This window comes from Pelophylax lessonae (assembly GCF_965119305.1).
Source record: "Pelophylax lessonae genome assembly, chromosome: 1".
Lineage (NCBI taxonomy): Eukaryota > Metazoa > Chordata > Amphibia > Anura > Ranidae > Pelophylax > Pelophylax lessonae.
The window spans coordinates 606,107,480-606,128,344 of NC_138768.1; the positions used below are offsets into that span (position 1 = coordinate 606,107,480).

The following is a 20,865-nucleotide window of genomic DNA, read 5'->3' on the forward strand; positions in this document are numbered from 1 at the left end:
AATTCAAAAGTTTTGTTGGGTGGAAGACTTCACAATCTCCATCTCAGCCAATCAGAAGAAGCCTTGCATTAATTGATAAAAATACAAGACTTTGCATGAATGGCTGAGAAGCATTCAGTCTGACTCGATTTAGTACCTGTAGTGAACGGAAAGTCGTCAATACTGCTGTGAAACACTGATGCTACTACAGTGCGATATAGCGTACATGGTGGCTGCATCACTAAGTAATGAAGTGGCTCAAAAATAATTAAAATCACAGGAAACATTAAGTTTTTAAACAAGCAATTAACCCTTGCATTGTGGGGAACCCTCTGCAAAGGTAGCTTTTTTTCCCAATTACTGGAGTTGCCCTCTAATAGGTTAAAGCGGATCTAAGATAAAAAAATAAAAAAAACTGTGAAGTGGTAGCTGCAAATACAGTGAAGGAGTTTAAGCATGCATGGGATAGGCATAAGGCTATCCTTCATATAAGATAGGGCCAGGGACTATTCATAGGATTCAGATATATTGGGCAGACTAGATGGGCCAAATGGTTCTTATCTGCCGACACATTCTATGTTTCTATAGACAGGCTCTTCATTGCAGAAGAAACATGCAAGGGGGGTTGATTTACTAAAGGCAAATATACTGTGCACTGCAAGTGCAGTTGCTCCAGAGCTTGATAAGTGAGATAAAGCTTTACTTTGCAAAGAATACCACAACATACGCAAGGAAGAAAAAAAAGTATTGTTGCTTGTACATGACTGGATGATGGAAATTTAGTAGCACTTCCCCTCATTTACTAAGATCCAGAGCAGTGGTCTCCAAACTGTGGCCCTTTCACTTGCTCTTATCTGGCCCTTGGGACACTATTCCTCCCTCTGACATCATCAACAGGGTATTATTCCTCCCACTGACACCAATGATGGGGCACTATTCCTCCCACTGACACCAATAATGGGGCACTATCCCTCCCACTGACACCAATAATGGGCCACTATTCCTCCCACTGACACCAATAATGGGGCACTATTCCTCCCACTGACACCAATAATGGGGCACTATTCCTCCCACTGACACCAATGATGGGGCACTATTCCTCCCACTGACACCAATGATGGGGCACTATTCCTCCCACTGACACCAATAATGGGGAACTATTCCTCCCACTGACACCAATGATGGGGCACTATTCCTCCCACTGACACCAATGATGGGGCACTATTCCTCCCACTGACACCAATGATGGGGCACTATTCCTCCCACTGACACCAATGATGGGGCACTATTCCTCCCACTGACACCAATGATGGGGCACTATTCCTCCCACTGACACCAATGATGGGGCACTTTTCCTCCCACTGACACCAATGATAGGGCACTATCCCTCCCACTAACACCAATGATAGGGCACTATCCCTCCCACTAACACCAATGATAGGGCACTATCCCTCCCACTGAAACACATGATGAGGCACTATCCCTCTCACTGACAGCAATGATAAAGCACTATTCCTCCCGCTGACACCAACAATGATGGAGCACTATTCCTCCCACTGACACCAATGATGGGGCACTATTCCTCCCACTGACACAAATGATGGGGCACTATTCCTCCCACTGACACAAATGATGGGGCACTATTCCTCCCACTGACACCAATGATGGGGCACTATTCCTCCCACTGACACCAAGGATGGGGCACTATTCCTCCCACTGACACCAATGATGGGGCACTATTCCTCCCACTGACACCAATGATGGGGCACTATTCCTCCAACTAAAACCAATGATGTGGGAACTATTCCCCCCACTGACACCAATGATGGGGCACTATTCCTCCCACTGACACCAATGATGGGGCACTATTCCTCCCACTGACACCAATGATGGGGCACTATTCCTCCCACTAAAACCAATGATGGGGCACTATTCCCCCCACTGACACCAATGATGGGGCACTATTCCCCCCACTGACACCAATGATGGGGCACTATTCCTCCCACTGACACCAATGATGGGGCACTATTCCTCCCACTGACACCAATGATGGGGCACTATTCCTCCCACTAAAACCAATGATGGGGCACTATTCCTCCCACTAAAACCAATGATGGGGCACTATTCCTCCCACTGACACCAATGATGGGGCACTATTCCTCCCACTGACACCAATGATGGGGCACTATTCCTCCCACTGACACCAATGATGGGGCACTATTCCTCCCACTGACACAAATGATGGGGCACTATTCTTCCCACTGACACCAATGATGGGGCACTATTCCTCCCACTAAAACCAATGATGGGGCACTATTCCTCCCACTGACACCAATGATGGGGCACTATTCCTCCCACTGACAACAATGATGGGGCACTATTCCTCCCACTGACACCAATGATTGGGAACCTTCTCCACCTAACCACAGGGATGGTAGGTATATTTTTACTCCCACTGACAACCAAGCCCAAGGCATTATCTACCTCCACTGTCCACAGTCCGGCCCGCAAAAGTCTCAAGAACAGTAAACTGGCTTTTTGTTTAGAAAGTTTGGAGACCCCTGATCTGGAGTAGAGATGGGCTCGGGATCCTTGTCCCAACCCACCTGCCTGATAACACCAGGAAGCCAACACTGCACACCGCTAATCACAGGCAGTGAGACATTTCCTGGTCTGTGCAGTGTTGGCTTCCTGGCGTGATCGTGCAGGAGGGTGGGACTATGATCCCGAACATGCCTGAGCCCATCTCTAATCTAGAGCAACTGCACTTGCAGTGCACAGTATATTTGCCTTTAGTAAATCAACCCCTTTGTCTCTTCTGCAATATAATACACTTACCTGCCTCTTTACAATCCCTCTACAATGAGCACCCTTGTGCATGCGCAGGAGTTAAGTGATTCTGCCCTGGCCAATCAAGGCAGCTGAAGCCCAGCACCTGGAAAAAGACGGGGAGAAGATGCGGGGGAGGAACCTTGCAGGTGTTGGACCATTGAAACAGATAACTATTGGGACTCATTTACATCTGGACAGTGTTTGGTTCGCTCTTCAGAGAACATTTGACAGGTGGTGCTGTATCGCCCTAAATGCTGGTCTACTCGGCCCCATTCACTTAAATGGGTTACACTCAGCAGGCAGTGGTTCCTGCCAAGTGCGACTGGGAGTGTAATATAAGCAAAGCATTGTGTAAACCCCAGGCAACTGTTTCTGCAGCTAAAGGGGGAGCACTTGAGGGGGGTAAAAATGTGTCTCAACTGCAGGGTTTTTCCACCCCGGCTGCAAATGTAAGGCATTACTACTGGAAATTTTGCTTTAAAGTACAAAATATGCAAAAATGGTGACAGGAAGGAAGAAAACCCATAAGCCCAGCTCTGAAGGGATCTCAGGGAAGGCTACACCACACCTGCTGATCCTCCCAAGCAGAATATTAAAGTAAAACTGTTACAGATTTAAACAAAAACATGCCAGTTGTCATTGAGGTCTGCCTTCTGAAAATGCTAGTTGCCTGGCTTTCTTGTTTGCACTCTTTCTTCAGCACTAAGCCTCTAATCAGGAACAAGTCAGCATGACAGCCAAGCAGCTAGTCTCTGTTCTATTCTCACGTCAATAGTCAAATGTTTAACTAGAGAACTACATGTCACTAACACCAGCCCATCGTGTATCTCAGTGCTGGGTATCATTAGAATGAAGCTTACCCAGCCGGTGTACAGCACAGTGTATATCACTGGCAGAATTACAGGCGACTTCCGGGTGCGGGTCCGCCACAGACTATTCCCCAGTCAACACAGCCTGCGCTGGACGTTCCGCTTGCTTGTAAGTAGAAAGAAGCATCCCTGAATAGAGTTATTATCGGAGTTAGGTCATCGGTATGGTGTGTCTGGGTGCAGACATGCTTCTCTGAGCTGTCAGTGATTGTGTGCTGAAGGTGGGATTGTATAGAGCTGTGCACAGGAAGTGTGTGTGCACATGGAGGCTGATGTACCTACCTGGAGCAAGTCGTGTATAGGGAACATGAGCTGACTGACAGCAAGGGAGCACAGGTAGGGACTGCACAATCATTATCCCAGTCTAATACTCCTCTCAAAAAAAGGTATACATTGTGAATTCAGATATTCCCCAGAAATGTCCTCAGGATGTGTACATGAAACAGGGCTTTTGGAAGAAGGGCCCATTCACATCATTGTTGTCAGGCCAAACACTGTCCAAATGCATAGACAAGAAAATACGCCTTATGTCCGGTTGTTTCAATTTACACCAATGGGCTGGATTGGTGTCAAGAAAGTAGGACAGAATAGATTTTTCTGCAGCGCGTTACGTTGTGACGCTACGCCGTATCGCAGCATGCTGCAGTGCATAAAGTGCATTTCTCGTTCGTTCATTGACGGACACCACTTCATATCTTCATTTGACTGATGGGTTATGATGGGTTATGCTGCTCTTCCTGGGAGTAGGACACTAGGCGGAAAAGGGTTAACAAAGCTTAAAGCGGAGTTCCACCCATTTGCTTCCTCCCCCCATCCGGTGCCACATTTGGCACCTTTCAGGGGGAGGGGGGAATGAGTATCTGTTTTTGACAGGTACCCTTCCCCACTTTCGGGAACGGCGCCCACTCCTCCTACTCTCTGCCGCCGAGCCAATCCGAATGCACAGCGAGCTTTGCGCATGCGCAGTAGGGACTCGCCCGTGAAACCGCTGATGAGGCTGCACTGATGAGGAGGCACTGATGGGGTGGCACTGATAGGCAGCACTGGTGAGCACTGATATGTGGCACTGATATGCAGCATTGGTGGGCACTGATAGGCGGCATTGATGGGCACTGATAGGTGGCACTGATGGGCACTGATAGGTGGCACTGGTGGGCACTGATCGGCGGCACTGATAGGCGGCACTGGTGGGCAATAATGGGAACTGGTGGGCGGCACTGATAGATGGCAATGATGGGCACTGTGAGGCAGCACTGATGGGGAGGGCACTGGTGGGCATCACTGATGGGAAGAGCACTGGGGGGCTCCCTGAGCCCTGATTGCCATCCCTGGTGGCCATAGTGGGCATCCCTGGGGTCATAGGTGGGCATCCCTGGGGTCATGGGTGGGCATCCCTGGTGGTTCTAGTGGCACCCCCCCCGAGGGTCTGCACTGGTAATCAATGATCTGATTACCAGTGCCGATCCCCCCCCCCCTGTCAGGGGAGCTGCCGATCAGCGCTCCTTTACTCGTGCCTGTCAGGCACGAACTAAGGAAAGCCGATCAACGGCTGGTCCTGTTTACTATGTGACCAGCCGTGATTGGACACGGCTGGTCACATGGTAAAGAGCCTATGTCAGAGGCTCTTTACCGAGATCGGAGATGCAGGGTGTCAGGCTGGGGGGGCGCACAGAGCTGTATTATCCTGCCGCCGTCATATGACGTCTGGTCAGGATAATACAACCACATTCCCGCCGTCAATCTGCAATAGGGCGGGCGGGAAGTGGTTAACCACTTGTCGACCAGACCATAGTGAAATGACGGCTACAGCGCAGTAGGCTTTTTCTGGGAGGGCGTACAATGACATTCTCCCAGAATTGCGCTTCCCGCACGCCCCATGGGGCATGCACACCGAAATGTCCCTGCTTGCTGGTTCCCCCGGACCTGGCGCATCACAGATTATGGTAAACTGCCAATGACAGCAGACTTTTACCATGTGATTGCTCCATCCAATGGCTGAGCAATCAGTTGTCAACAAACCGGTGCATGTCCGGTTCAGCTATCTCCTCTCCTCGCAGGCTCTACACATCGATCGGTACAGCGTGTGAGGAGAGGAGGAAGACTGTGGCAGTGCTCACCCCTTCCTCATTCATGCCTCATTGATGCTCATCCATGGCTCATTCATGTCCATCCATGCCTCATCAGTGCCATGTCTTATGTGCCCATTCATGCCACATCAGTGCTCATCCTTCCTTTATCCATGATACATCAGTGCTCATCCGCTTCTCATCCATGCCACATCAGTGCTCATTTGTGCCACATCAGTGCTCATCCGTGCCACATCAGTGCTCATTCATGCCACATCAGTGCTCACCCATGTCACATCCATGCCACATCAGTGCTCACCCATGTCACATCCATGCCACATCAGTGCTCATCTGTACCACATCAGAGCTCATCCGTGCCATATCAGTGCTCACCCATGCCTCTTCCGTGCCACATCAGTGCTCACCCGTGCCACATCATTGTTCATCCATGCCACATCAGTGCCACTACAGTGCTTATCAGTGCCTCACAAAAGTGTAATGGGTAGTCAGGAAATTGAATTTGTAATTTATGTCCCTAGAGGACCTGACGGTGCTCCCTCAATGTCGGGCCTCTGTAAGTGGCCAGGCTGTGTAAAAATCTCACACATGTAGTATTGCCATACCCAGGAGGAGTAGCAGAATGTATTTTGGGGTGTCTATTTTGCTATGTACATGCTATATATTAGAAATATCTTATAAATGGAAAACTTTGTGTAAAAAAAAAAAAAAAAAAAAAAAAAAAGTTTTTATTTTCTTTCCACGTTTTCCAAAAATTGTGGGAAAAAAATGACTTGTTCAAAAGACTCATAATGCCTCCTAGATTATGTGTTGAGGTGTTTGCTTTCCAAAATGGGGTCATTTTATGGGCGTTTCCATTGTCCTGGTGCTTCAGGGCCTTCAACTGTGTAATCGGTTGTCAGGAAATGATATATGTAATTTATGCTCCTAGAATGCCTGGAGGTGCTACTTACATGTTGGGCCTCTGTATGTGGCCAGGCTGTGAAAAATTCTCACACATGTGGTATCACCATACTCAGGAGGAGTAGCAAAATGTATTTTGGGGTGGAGTTGCAAGTATGCCTATACAGTGTAAGAAATAACCTGGTAATATGACAATTTTGGGAAAAAAATAAACTTAATTTTGCAAAGAACTGTGGGGAAAAAATTACAACTTCAAAAAACTCACCATGCCTCTTACTAAATACCTTGGAATGTCTACTTTGTAAAAAGGGGTCATTTGGGGGGTATTTGTACTTTCCACCAAAAGAAAGCTCTATTTGTGTAAAAAAAAAAAAAGACAAAAATTTCATATGGGTACAGTCAGTGTTGCATGACTGAGCAATTGTCATTCAAAATGTGAGAGCGTTGAAAGCTGATTACTGGCCTGGTTAGGAAGGGGGTGTAAGTGCCCAGAATTTAACACACATTAAAGTGCCTACTGCTTTAACATGCTTTTTTGATGCTTCTGTAATGCTTTTTGAAGCTTTATTGAAGCTTGGAAAATGCCCAGTGTGTGTTCATTTCTGTTTGTTTTAATGTGACACAGTAGAACCCCGGCTCTGTAGTGCCCCCACTCAGCAGACCCCCCCCCCCCCCCGCTCAGTAGTAACTCCTAGCTTTGCTGATCCCCCGCTCAGTATTAACTCCTAGCTTTGCTGATCCCCCCGCTCAGTAGTAACCCCAAGTTTACTGATCACCTGCTCAGTATAACACCTAGCTCTGCTGATCTCCTGCTCAGTAGTAACCCCCAGCTCTGCTGATCTCCTGCTCAGTAGTAACCCCTAGCTCTGCTGATCCCCTGCTCAGTAGTAACCCCCAGCTCTGCTGATCCCCTGCTCAGTAGTAACCCCCAGCTCTGCTGATCCCCTGCTCAGTAGTAACCCCCAGCTCTGCTGATCCCCTGCTCAGTAGTAACCCCCAGCTCTGCTGATCCCCTGCTCAGTAGTAACCCCCAGCTCTGCTGATCCCCTGCTCAGTAGTAACCCCCAGCTCTGCTGATCCCCTGCTCAGTAGTAACCCTCCAGCTCTGCTGATCTCCTGCTGACCCCCCCCACTCAGTAGTAATCTCCTGTTCTGCTGATCCTCCTCTATCTCTCTGATCACCACTCTCCTACCGCTATATTGCTCCCATGCTGCACACCATGTGTGACATTGCTAGTTTCTCCCCCAAGCTCTGCTGGTTCTCTGTCTTTTCTCGCTGGTTCCCTGTCACCTTCTGCTATAGCGTTCCCATGTTGCACACCACATGTGCCATCTACTAGTTGCTACACATCAGTCCAGACCCTGCTCACCTTCCTGCTGCTCTACACTGCACCACAGATGTGACATCTGCAGCAGACACTTTCAGAATATTTACGCATCAACTGGAAGTGACTGCTGATGATGTCTTTCTTGTTGGTTTCCCATTGCATCCTGGGATATCTCATACCTGCAATACCTCCAAAACAAAGCTAAGGGCTCTTTCACACGGTCCGCCTCCGTAGGCGGATCCGTGCTGCTCAGCGGGGATCGATCCGCCGATCCCCGCTGAGCCGGCGGATGACAGCTCCGTCTCCGCTTGCAGTGCGGAGAGGGAGGTGTCACAGCTCCTGCTGCTCTCTATGGGGGATCGGATGAGAGGGGATTGTCTGTCCGCTCTTATCCGATCCGATCCGATCCCTGGACAGATGTAAAAATAGGGTTTCCATCCATCCAGATTTCACGGACAGGATCGGATACGGATGGCAGCGGGTGTCAGCGGAGGTGTCTCCGCTGACATCCGCTGCCCCATAGAGCTGCATGGAGGATCCGATCAGATCCGCCTAAAAAACTGACAGGCGGATCTGATCGGATCGCCCGTGTGAAAGAGCCCTAACACTGAATAAAAATCCCTCAAGCTGCAGGTGCAATAATCAAGCTTCATCATAGATCTCTATGGAGACTCTGGAGAAGCTTTGAAGCACCAAGAAAGTGACATGGGGTATCATTTTTGAAACAAAGCAAATACACTGTGTGAACAGGCCTGTAAGGTAATCATTTTGATTTAGTGACAGGTGCTTTGATTGGCATTCAGAGTGCTTTAGAAAAGCGTGTCCAATGCCACATTTTGTGTAAATAAGCCCTATCTGTTAGTCCAAACAAAAAAGGTATCAGGTTCAGTATTTAACTGCCTAACTGATCATGCTATCATGCTAAAATGATGCTATGTGTATTTTTCTGGAGTGTGCTTCGTTCTACAGTAAATTCATTTTTACTAGTTTATTGGGTAAAATAGAGCAATATTCTTGATTTTTTTTTTAAAGTGCAGCAATTGCCCTTTTTCCAGATTGTATACATTTTGAAAAAAGTCTATTCATGTTTCTGACCAGCAAAAGGCTGGGAGCTCAACTGCATGGAACATTTTATCCAGAGAGCAATGAAGTGGCTAGCTTCTATTGCTTGAGGTTATTGCACATCTATTAAAAGGAAACTGTAAAAATATGGAGGCAGTCATTGCTGACCTCTCTTTCTGAAAATAATACTTCTCTGGGTATAATTCCGATCTAATGGCTCCAAAACTTTCTAAGTCACAAATTTTAAAACATGCATATAATGAGCTCTTATTTCAAGCCAATTTTTTAGTTTTGGATAGAGTAGGGAAAAGTTTTTGTGTGCTCCTTTGTTCTGTATGCGACCCCTTTTGGGACATTTACCCTCACTCGCTGCTTGTGACACCTATACAATAAATTTAGGGGAGCAGTTGTCACCAGGGCAGGATGTCACAAACTGCAAAAAAAACATTGTGAGAAGTTGTAGCCCGTCCCCAATCTGATAGTAATGTGTGTTTTGTTCTTGTGTGTGTCTCTGTTGGAGAGATAATCTATCCCTTCCTCTCCTGACAGGAAGAGAGGGAAAAAAAAATCAACAATATAAAGTGGTGATCGACCGATATCGTTTTTTTGTTGCCGATACCGATATTTTGGTTCATGCATTTCGGTATCGGCCGATATGGGCTGATGTTTTCGTACATTTAAAAAATTTTTTTTTTTTTTACATTTGTCTTTCTTTGACAGGTACTCTTGTGGAGGGATCTGGGGGTCTAAAATACCCCAAACCCCTCCTCTGCACTTAAAAGCATTCAAAACGTCAAGTTTGGCCGTTTTGAATGCTGTCATTTTTTTAAATCTGGCGCCAGTACCGGAAGTGATGTCATGACATCACTTCCGGGTTTTTGCATGGAGACCTGATCAGAGCCGAATGCGGCTTTGATCGGGTCTTCAGCAGCCGTGCAGGCTGGTTGCTGGGAGACCCGGGTGAGTGCGGGAGAGGGGGGGGGGACATCCCCTCCCACTCTTTGTAATGACAGCCGAGCAGCTTCTCAACCGCATTGGTTGTAACTACAAGACAGCCGACCGTCGGCTATGCACGCCGGTACCGGGGTGATGTCTCTAGCTGCAGGCATCGCTCCGGTACAAGCACTTTCCCGAAATAGCCGTCACTTTGGTGGCCGATTCCAATAGATCGAGGAAAGTGCAGATGGGCCCTTGATATATCGGCTTTGCCGATCCTTAATAGAAAGCAGAACATTTTATAATCAGCAATAAAAACCTGGTAAAATATTAATCTTGCACATTCACCTTTCATGCCTAGTGAAGGCCACAAGGCCAACAGGTACACTTGGGTTGAAACCAATCATCTTCCAGTTTTTTTTTTTGTCAAAGCTTAATTGAACAAACTGAAGTTAGAAGCTGATTGGCTAACATGCACAACTGCACCAGCTTTTTTGCACTCTCCAGTTTTAGTAAATCAACCCCACTGTGTAGAATCATAGACTCATGATAAGGGGGTTAATGGGACTAAGCATTGGAGAATCTTAGGTACACAGGTGGGTTGTGTTCTGATTACTTTATCAGTGAATATATAGAGGGTATATAAAATAATCACCCCCCCCCCCCCCTTTAAAATAACCACATATTGTTGCAACCTAGACGGACACGTTTTTTTTTCCCCCAGCTGCACCCTATAGCATCCAAGTTAAAGATTGAAAGATATAACACCAACATGTCAGGAAAAAACCCTCAAAAACAGAATCCCTGAGTTGGAAAAAGGATCACCCCCTACACCCTCCTATTAATGACTTGTGAACTCAATCAGGTGTAGCTAATCAACTTCTCAATGGCACACAAAGCCATTTAACTTTCAGTTGTGATCATTTGTGTTCATTTTGATTCGCACCGTATGAAAAGAGTTTTCCTGGAGCATTTCAGTCCCTTGTAGTGCAACTGAAGCAAACAATCAACTATGGACGGCAAGGCACTGTCAAAAGATCTCCAGGATAACGTTGTGAACAGGCACAAGTCAGGAGATGCCTGATGAAGGGGCCCTGCCTAGCCCTGAAACGTTGCTACATATTTATCATGTGACCATGGAATAAAGCTTTGGACCCTTTCGAGGAATCCTTGGTGTGCTGACATTTCTTCACCACAATTCAGGAGATGGGTACATAAAAATGTCAAAGGCTTTAGTAATGCCTAGAAGCACAGTGAAGTCTATTATTTGGAAGTGGAAGGTATTTGGTACAACACAGCGCCTCCCTGGATTGGGATGCTGCTCCAAACTGGATGAAAGAGCCAGGAGGAAATTGGTCAGAGAGGCTATCAAGAGGCCTACAGCTACTCTGAAGTAGTTGCAGGAATTTATGAAAAAGAGTGGTTATTGTGTGCATGTGATAACAATATCACAAATGTGGCTTGTATGGGAGGGTTGCAGGAAAAAGTCACTCATCAAGAAAGGCCACATGCCATCACGGCTGAGCTTTGCTAAAATATGCCTCGAAGATTCTGAGGCCACATGGAAAAGGTGTTATGGTCAGATGAGACTAAAATGTAATGATTTGGCCTCAACACCATACAATATGTCTGGTGGAAATCCAATACAGCTGTCCATCCAAAAACCATCATTCCTACAGTAAAGCATGGAGGTGGTATTATCATATTATGGGGGTGTTTTTCTGCAGCAGGGATTGGAGCACTTGTAAGGATAGAAGGAAAAATGAATAGGGCAAATAACCCTCAAATTCTTGAGGAAAATCTGTTGCCCTCTGCCAGAAAGTTGTCAATGGTAACACGACAAATGACCGAATGCACACAGCAAAAATGAGCACACAGTGGTTGAAGTAGAAAAAGGTGAATGTTCTTGCATGGATTAGTCAGAGCCCAGACTTAAACCCCATTGAAAATATGTGGAATGACCTAAAGACTGGAGTTCACTAAAGGTCACCATCAAATTTAACTGAACATGAGCATTTCTGCAGAGTGGAAAAATATTGCAAAGTCTAGATGTGCAAAGTTAGTAGAGACATATGCCAACAGATTCAAGGTTGTAAATAAAGCAAAATGTGGTTCAACAAAATACTGACACAAGGGAGTGATCCTTTTTCCAACTCAGTAATTCTGGCTTTGATTTATTTATTTTTTTTCCTGACATGGTGTTATATCTTTCACTTGGTTGTTATAAGTTGCACTGAGTAAACACAGCTGGATAAGGCTCGGTTCACACTATGGCGACACGACTCCTTACTACTTCGGGGGCGACTTGTGCATTCCCATGCACCATGACTTCGGAGCGACTTGCAGGGACTTCACATAATGGAAGTCTATGCAAGTCGCTCTGAGGTCGCCCCGAAGTAGTACAGGACCCTTTTTCTAAGTCGGAGCGACTTGTGTCGCCACTATTAGAACGGGTCCTGTAGCGGTCAATGGACCGCGAGGGAGCGCGACTTGTCAGGCTGACAAGTCGCCTGACAAGTCGCGCTAGTGTGGACCGGCTCTAAAACATTAACTGTGTCTGTCATTATTTCAGGCTGCAAAGTAACATTTTTTAAAGGGGGGGGGGGGAGTGATTCTTCTTTTTTTTTTTTTTTTTTTTTTTTTTATACTCACTGTATGTGTGTTTTGTTTGGTTACACATTGACTGTCACCTTCTAGAAAGGGGACCTGTTTGTCTCTAAAATGTTGATGGTTTTTTTTTTTTTACTGCATGAGCTATGTTTTGCTATAAGCCCCCGTTCACATGCACGCGATCCGACTTCGGGTGGCGACCTCCAAGGTCGCGGTGCGAGCAGCGCGCCGCGACCTTGGAGCGGCCGCCACGGACTTCATAACATTGAAGTCTATGGCGGTTGCCTCCTGGTCGCCCCAAGGAAGCTCCGGACCCTTTTTCTAGGTCGGAGCGACTTGTGTCGCTCCTATTAGAACGGGTCCGCAGCTTCCCTATGGGAGGCGACCTGCGGCGACCTGTGAGGCGACCAGGTCGCCTCACAGGTCGCCCTAGTGTGAACCGGGACTTAAGATCTCAGTAAAAACTTCAGACCTATTTTTTCTGATGTGCTGACCATTTTTGTCATTTAAAATGAAAACCTAATTAAGGCTATAACCCTTTCCTGCACTATTCAAAACCGCATTAAAAATTTTGGCTGAAGCTGAGCTTTCACTGACTTCTCTGATCTACATTCTTTTTTTAAGAGCCCTAAATTAATGCTAGAGATAACCATGGTGCAAGTTTGCAGGAGTGCCAAATCTAGATTGCCTAACAGTCCTATGAACAGGTATTTTACTTGTAGATGTTATGAATATACATTTTTTCTGGAAGTAAATACCATTCGGTCACGTGGGGGTTATTGTTCTGATACCCTAGTAAAGCCTTGATTTTTTTTTTTGTGTATATATGAGTGTAGTATGCCAAATTTGGACATGTTCACTTAGGGGTGTACTCACTTATGTTGCCAGTAGTTTAGACATTAATGGCTGTGTTGAGTTATTTTGAGGGGAGAGCAAATTTACACTGTTATACAAGCTGTACACTCACTACTTTACATTCTATCTAAGTGTCATTTCTTTAGTGTTGTCACATGAAAAGATATAATGAAATTATTGTGTTTACTAACTAGGGGACTGCGACATTGCGGCGGACAGATTGGACCCCTGACTGACATTTTTTAACACTTTTGGGGGTACCAGTGACATTACTACACTAATCAGTGCTATACATATGCACTGTTACTGTAAAAATTACACTGGCAGGGAAGGGGTTAACTTTATTAGTGATCGAGGGGTTAAGTGTGTCCCTAGGGGCGTGATTCTAACTGTAAAGGGGCGTGGCTTGTGATATAACCACAGAGACATACGATCCTACATAGCAGGTTCGTATGATCTCTAAAGTTACATCAGGGAGAATGACAGGCAGCTTTGTTTACATAAGCCGCCTGCCTTTCTCCCTCTCCAGCGGGAGATCACGAGTGACTGGCGGCCATCGGAGCCGCCGGTCACTCGCGCGGGGATTTGCGGGAACGCGCCTCCGGCGGCGCGCACTCGCCCCCTAGAGGCTCCTGGGCGAGCGACGTAGCCCTACGTCGGTTTGCCCAGGAGAGCCAGACTGCCGCAGTAAATATTCGTGCGGCAGTCGGCAAGTGGTTAAGCACTGTGGGTGTATTTATATTTTTTACTAGTAGTGCAGCACTGTATATTTGAGTTACTGAAATATAAAATTGAGTGAAAACACTTTTCTGTGTTAGCAGCAACTGGATTATTTATAGCACATTTTTAATACACAGTGCCTTGCGAAAGTATTCGGCCCCCTTCGGCCTTGCGAAAGTATTCGACCTTTTGCCACATTTCAGGCTTCAAACATGAAGGTATAAAACTGTAATTTTTTGTGAAGAATCAACAACAAGTGGGACACAATCATGAAGTGGAACGAAATTTATTGAATATTTCAAACTTTGTTAACAAATAAAAAACTGAAAAACTGGGCGTGCAAAATTATTCAGCCCCTTTAATTTCAGTGCAGCAAACTCTCTCCAGAAGTTCAGTGAGGATCTCTGAATGATCCATTGTTGACCTAAATGACTAATGATGATAAATAGAATCCACCTGTGTGTAATCAAGTCTCCGTATAAATGCCCCTGCACTGTGATAGTCTCAGAGGTCCGTTTAAAGCGCAGAGAGCATCATGAAGAACAAGGAACACACCAGGCAGGTCCGAGATACTGTTGTGGAGAAGTTTAAAGCCGGATTTGGATACAAAAAGATTTCCCAAGCTTTAAACATCCCAAGGAGCACTGTGCAAGCGATAATATTGAAATGGAAGGAGTATCAGACCACTGCAAATCTACGAAGACCTGGCCGTCCCTCTAAACTTTCAGCTCATACAAGGAGAAGACTGATCAGAGATGCAGCCAAGAGGCCCATGATCACTCTGGATGAACTGCAGAGATCTACAGCTGAGGTGGGAGACTCTGTCCATAGGAGAACAATCAGTCGTATACTGCACAAATCTGGCCTTTATGGAAGAGTGGCAAGAAGAAAGCCATTTCTTAAAGATATCCATAAAAAGTGTCGTTTAAAGTTTACCACAAGCCACCTGGGAGACACACCAAACATGTGGAAGAAGGTGCTCTGGTCAGATGAAACAAAAATCGAACTTTTGGCAACAATGCAAAACGTTATGTTTGGCGTAAAAGCAACACAGCTCATCACCCTGAACACACCATCCCCACTGTCAAACATGGTGGTGGCAGCATCATGGTTTGGGCCTGCTTTTCTTCAGCAGGGACAGGGAAGATGGTTAAAATTGATGGGAATGGGAAGAATGATGGAGCCAAATACAGGACCATTCTGGAAGAAAACCTGATGGAGTCTGCAAAAGACCTGAGACTGGGACGGAGATTTGTCTTCCAACAAGACAATGATCCAAAACATAAAGCAAAATCTACAATGGAATGGTTCACAAATAAACATATCCAGGTGTTAGAATGGCCAAATCAAAGTCCAAACCTGAATCCAATCGAGAATCTGTGGAAAGAACTGAAAACTGCTGTTCACAAACGCTCTCCATCCAACTTCACTGAGCTCGAGCTGTTTTGCAAGGAGGAATGGGCAAAAATTTCAGTCTCTCGATGTGCAAAACTGTTAGAGACATACCCCAAGCGACTTACAGCTGTAATCGCAGCAAAAGGTGGCGCTACAAAGTATTAACTTAAGGGGGCTGAATAATTTTGCACGCCCAATTTTTCAGTTTTTTATTTGTTAAAAAAGTTTGAAATATCCAATAATTTTCATTCCACTTCATGATTGTGTCCCACTTGTTGTTGTTTCTTCACAAAAAATTACAGTTTTATATCTTTGTGTTTGAAGCCTGAAATGTGGCAAAAGGTCAAAAAGTTCAAGGGGGCCGAATACTTTCGCAAGGCACTGTATATCTTGTATCATTGTTTGGATTGCGCTGATTGGAGATTGGTTATTTTTTTTTTTTTTGTTCAATTGCAGAACATGTACAGAAAAACTGACCTCCTCTGCACCATGGTGTGAACGAGGCCTAAGTGCACACTGGACGTTATCAAAACACCAGTAGAAAGTGTAGCTGCAGAATGCGTTTTTACCTTTTTTTTCAGCTGTAGCTTTTTTTTAATCAAAACTATACTCCCACTAAAGCTTATGGCTCATAAATGTTGATAAACGCTGAATAGCCACGTTTTTCAAAGTTTTTAATCTTTTATCAGAGTTATTTTACAGCTGAAAAATTCCTCTTAAAACCCACTAGTTCTTAGTTTTTTTCCAGCCAGAAAATGTCCCTGCCAAAAACTGCTAACAGTCTATGTGTGCATGGACACATAGGATAACATCAAATAAAGGACCGAGCACCAAGACAAACTTAAAGCCCAATCACCCAGCGCTCTGTACTTGTACAAAAGTGTGCACCTGAACAACAATAATAAAGAAGCAGCCGCCTAAATTAGGGTAAACTGTATATAAGGTGCGTATTAAAAAATAAGCACAAGCAGCGCTATACCGAAAACCAAACACTTGATATGATTGGATGACTCTAAGATCTTTCGCATATAGTCATAAGTCTCTTACAAAAGGAAAAATAAATACAACAAATGAATCAGAGTCCGTGATAAAGCAAGTCCATCACCACCAGAACTTCATGTGGGGTCGCTATGGGATATGTGTTCCCGATGTAAACAACACTGCTCGGTATGCACCTCCACCTCACCGCGTGTGACACACTCAAGTATACACGCTTACCAGATAGCTCTGTTCATGGAGCCTGTAAGATCTATTCTCATCCGGACTCTCCAAATGATCCAATCCCTATGGGACCTGCTCGTAGCTGTAATATCCTCAAGGATGCGGTGCATAGGAAGGAGTAAAAATACACATAGGGCAATATTGCTTGGATAAAAAACATGCACCTTTTATTAAATACTCCCCCCCTCACCCATTACACTCACATCCAACAAAATAAAATACAGCATGTATGGACAATGTAGGCGCTACGGTCTCTGCCGGCTGCTTACCAGTCTCCCTCTCGCTCGTCAGCGTCCCGGAAGTTGCCGATCCTCGTGGCTGTGCAGAGTCCCGTTGCCAAGGTGACCGCGCACGTCACCACCCTAAGGGTCACTTCCTCTTTGCACTGATTCCTGGGAGCTGAACGTCATCGCTCCCAGGAATCAATGCAACGGCACTGGCCCCGCTCGTCACTTCCGCCCGTCACAGAAATGTGTCCTTGCAACTTCCTGTGGATTGAACTAAGATGTCAAACAATGTTATCTGCTTTCTCAGCTATCTTCTGTGAACTACAAATAAATGCCAATCTCTGTAATGGAGATGATGAGAGGGGAAGTGTTTGTATTTCAAACCAGGAGAGCTGCCTAGGGTAAGAATGCTGCTCCTCCATATTCGTAAATATAGGTATTGGTTAAATTAGATGGACTTGTGTCTTTTTCAGCCAAAACAGGAAGTTAGAGGAAATTCACACAAATTACCGGAATTCTTTCGAGCCCCTTCTGCCACAAGAACTAATGAAGGAGGATTTTCCCTCTTTTACTTTTCTGGGGATTTTCTTTTACTTTCACTTTTAGGGTCCTTTTCACACATACGGGCCCGTTCAGTTCATCAGTTCAGTCACGTTTGTTTTCATCAATTTTGTTTCAGTCAACATCATTTTCACATCCGTTTTCATTTCTGTTCATTTCCGTTCATATCCGTTTTTTATCCGTTGTCATCCGTTTTTTGGCCAATCTGTTTTTTTGACAGATGAAAAATAAGACTTTCATCTGTTCAAAAAAACGGGTATTGACGGAAGCGGATGAAAACGGATGATCATCCGTTGCTATCTGTTTTTCCATAGGAATGCATTGATGTCCGTTTTTCATCCGTCAACCGATGGATGAAAAACGGATAAATGGTCCGTATGTTTGAAAGGGGCCTAAGGCTCCTTTCACACGGCCGCTCTGCTGCTTTCCGTGTGTCCGCAAATCATCCTATTTTTTTGCGGATGATTTGCGGACATCAATGTAAGTGAATGGCACTGCGGATGTCAGCGGAATACCATCCGCTGACATCCGATTTTCCTCCTTTCAGTTCTGTTCCATTTTTTGGAACGGAACAGAACCCCATTTTTCCATCCGTGTAAAAAACGGAAAGGAAGGAAAATCGGATGTCAGCGGTGTCATCCGCTGACATCCGCAATGCCATATACTTACATTATGTCCGTATATCATCCGCAAACGGATGGGATGATATGCGGGCACACGGAGCGGATGACACAAATGTCATCCGCTCCGTGGAAAAAAAAAAAGTCCCGCAGCGGACTACAGCAGCGGAGCGGCCGTCTGAAAGGAGCCTTAATGATCATGGTAAACCGTACTAAAAGAGTGGGTGAATGGCCCATACACACGATTAGAAAATCGTATGAAACATTCCGCTTTTGAAGTGATTGTACGATAATCTGATCATTAGTACACAGCCTTCGAGAGCCGATCACGACAGTTCATCCAATATTATCTGATCGGACAAGATACCAGATCGTACGATTTTCATCTAATCAGTACAGTATTCATCCGAAAATACAATACAATTCATTACATCCCTTTCAAATTTTTACTCTGTCGTATAAGAATTTTCGTAACTTTAGTAACCTCTTAGAAAATACAAATTGGGTTGAGGGACTGGTTCCGCATCTACTCAGGCCAAAGGCCTAGTGCTTCCTCTTCTCTTTTTTAGTAACCTCTTAATTTTCAAAATCAGATTAGGATGCAAAAAAAAACAAAAAACGAATGATCATTCATCTGATAATCTCATCGTGTGTACCAGGCATAACAGGGACACAGACAGCAATAAAAACTGACAGGTGTTCTAATCCCTCTTTACTCTATCCAAAACTAAAAGAAAAAGTTTTCCCTTTAGTTATACTTTAGGTTTACAAGCTAGCATTTTGTCAGGTTTATTGGTGTACTTGTATAAATTTGCCTGGGTCTATCTAAGTGCTTTCCCTGTAAGGCAGCATGAGAAATGCTTTTGATTTGAGTATTATGAATGATAAAGCTGTGTTCCTATGTGAATGGTTGGCTTCGAGTTTTTCACAGAAGTCTGCAGTGACATTTACTTGCAGTCTAAAGTTAACAGTGGACTGGTAGTGGGTAATGACATGGACTCTCTAAAACTGCAGGATTTAAACAGTGTTTTCACATTTCTACGCCTCTCCAGCCATATAACACAGCAGGTGTGGGTGGATCAAAAGAAAATATTCATTCAGCATCTTTTAAGAGATGAAATGGTGTCTCAAAATGTACTTCAACTAAGTATTCAGCTGTTTGGCATGAGTTAACTGAAACCAGCTGCTATTAAACATGAAGGCATGATCCAATTCGCTAGAAGATTTTTCAGTAAACATATACATTCAGATCTTCTAAATATGTGAGGTTATGCCGATGGAAGAGGGAAAGTGAGCACAGCTAGAGTTACAGTATCTAATTCTGACTTTTCTTGGGTTTAACAAAAGTTCAGCCAGGAGGTAGAACGGTCATCCCTTTAAACCAGGACACATATTAATTATACAGGTTCTGAGGCTAATATAATGCAGATAAGGCACTAAGTGAGTTTAATTTACCACCTTAATCAGCCACAGAACCTGTCTAAATAATGTGTGTCCTGGTTTAAAGGGATGAGGTGGTAACCCTATAGATCGGTCATAAAATCTTTGTTAACCGCTTGCCGAATGCCCACAGTGATATTACTTCGACAGAACGGCTGAGCTGCGTCCAGTCACGTAGTGTGGAGTGCTTGCCTATTTTCCATCCGTCCAGCGGATCGGATCGGTCCGTTCTCATCCGATTCCCCCACAGAGAACAGTGGGGACCTGGCAGCTCTGTCTCCGCACACAGCACGGAGACAGCTGCCATCCGCTTGTTCAGGTAAGTACACTCTGTGTGGGGCCTCTGTCTGGGGTCGGCAGTCCTGTGTGTCTGTGGTGTCCCCTATGTCTGTGCGTTTTGGGCTCCCTGATCCCGGTCCCTGCGGGGGTTTTTCTCTCACAGCCAGAGCTGTGTCGGGTTTTGGGGGATCCCTCTCCTGTGTCACTAAGGGTGCTTGAAAATATACACGTGCTGCGACCGCTGCGGGGTTAAGAACCGCTGGTCCACCATTTTAGGTGTGGGCAGCATGTCTGGCTTCACTGTGAGCGCTTATACAGCATTGTATGTAGTGTATTTTGGCGCCTTGCGGCGCCATCTTGTGTGTGGCAACGATCGTTCCGAGCACGTCGGCGGCCATTTTGCCGAAGCCTCCCATTGATTTGCATAGGCATCCATGTTTCCTTAGCCTGCAGCCTCAGTTCAGTTTCTGCGGTGACATCACTTCCTTCCTTTACTCAGGAGCGACCGAAGGAGCTGGTAACACACTTGTGGGGCTCTGTCCTGCTGTCCTTTCTTTTCCTCCATTGGGCAATCTTCCTGGCTTCAGTTTGTCCCTGCGGGGGGGTCTGTGTTCCACAGTCATTGTAGCGGTGTGCTGTTGTGTCCGCAGCGCACTTAAAGGGCCAGTACCTTAACAAAAAAAAAACAAAAAAAAACTTTTTTTGCAATGGAATCCCAGGACAGCAAATTCCCTCCAGCTTTGGTGGGGGATTCAAGTTCTTCTGAATCCTCTACTCTGACTAATTTGGCTGCTGTTGTGGCGACTTTGGTGTCCAAAATGGATTTGCTGATGTCTGAACGCGCTGCTAGAAAAAGGCCTAGGATTTATTTTTCTTCTGATTCTGAATGTGACATGGTTGCTGTAGGAAGCGTACCCCTTTCAGGGTCTCGCTCTTCTCAGGAC

General features: G+C 45.5%; 2 protein-coding genes across 3 annotated transcripts in view; one reads left to right on the forward strand and one right to left on the reverse strand.

Annotated features, from left to right (window-relative positions):
* The window catches only part of INTS12 (integrator complex subunit 12), a 36,766-nt gene extending 33,008 nt beyond the window's left edge, over nt 1-3,758 (reverse strand). Inside the window, exon 1 of the mRNA XM_082243686.1 lies at nt 3,672-3,758. The gene's annotated coding sequence lies outside the window, so the exon portion shown is untranslated. The remainder of the gene's footprint in view (nt 1-3,671) is intronic.
* Nucleotides 3,733-20,865, forward strand: part of GSTCD (glutathione S-transferase C-terminal domain containing) — a 269,194-nt gene continuing 252,061 nt past the window's right edge. Inside the window, exon 1 of one of the 2 annotated variants that reach the window (XM_082243685.1) lies at nt 3,733-3,789. The gene's annotated coding sequence lies outside the window, so the exon portion shown is untranslated. The other variant, XM_082243684.1, reaches the window with a different exon arrangement.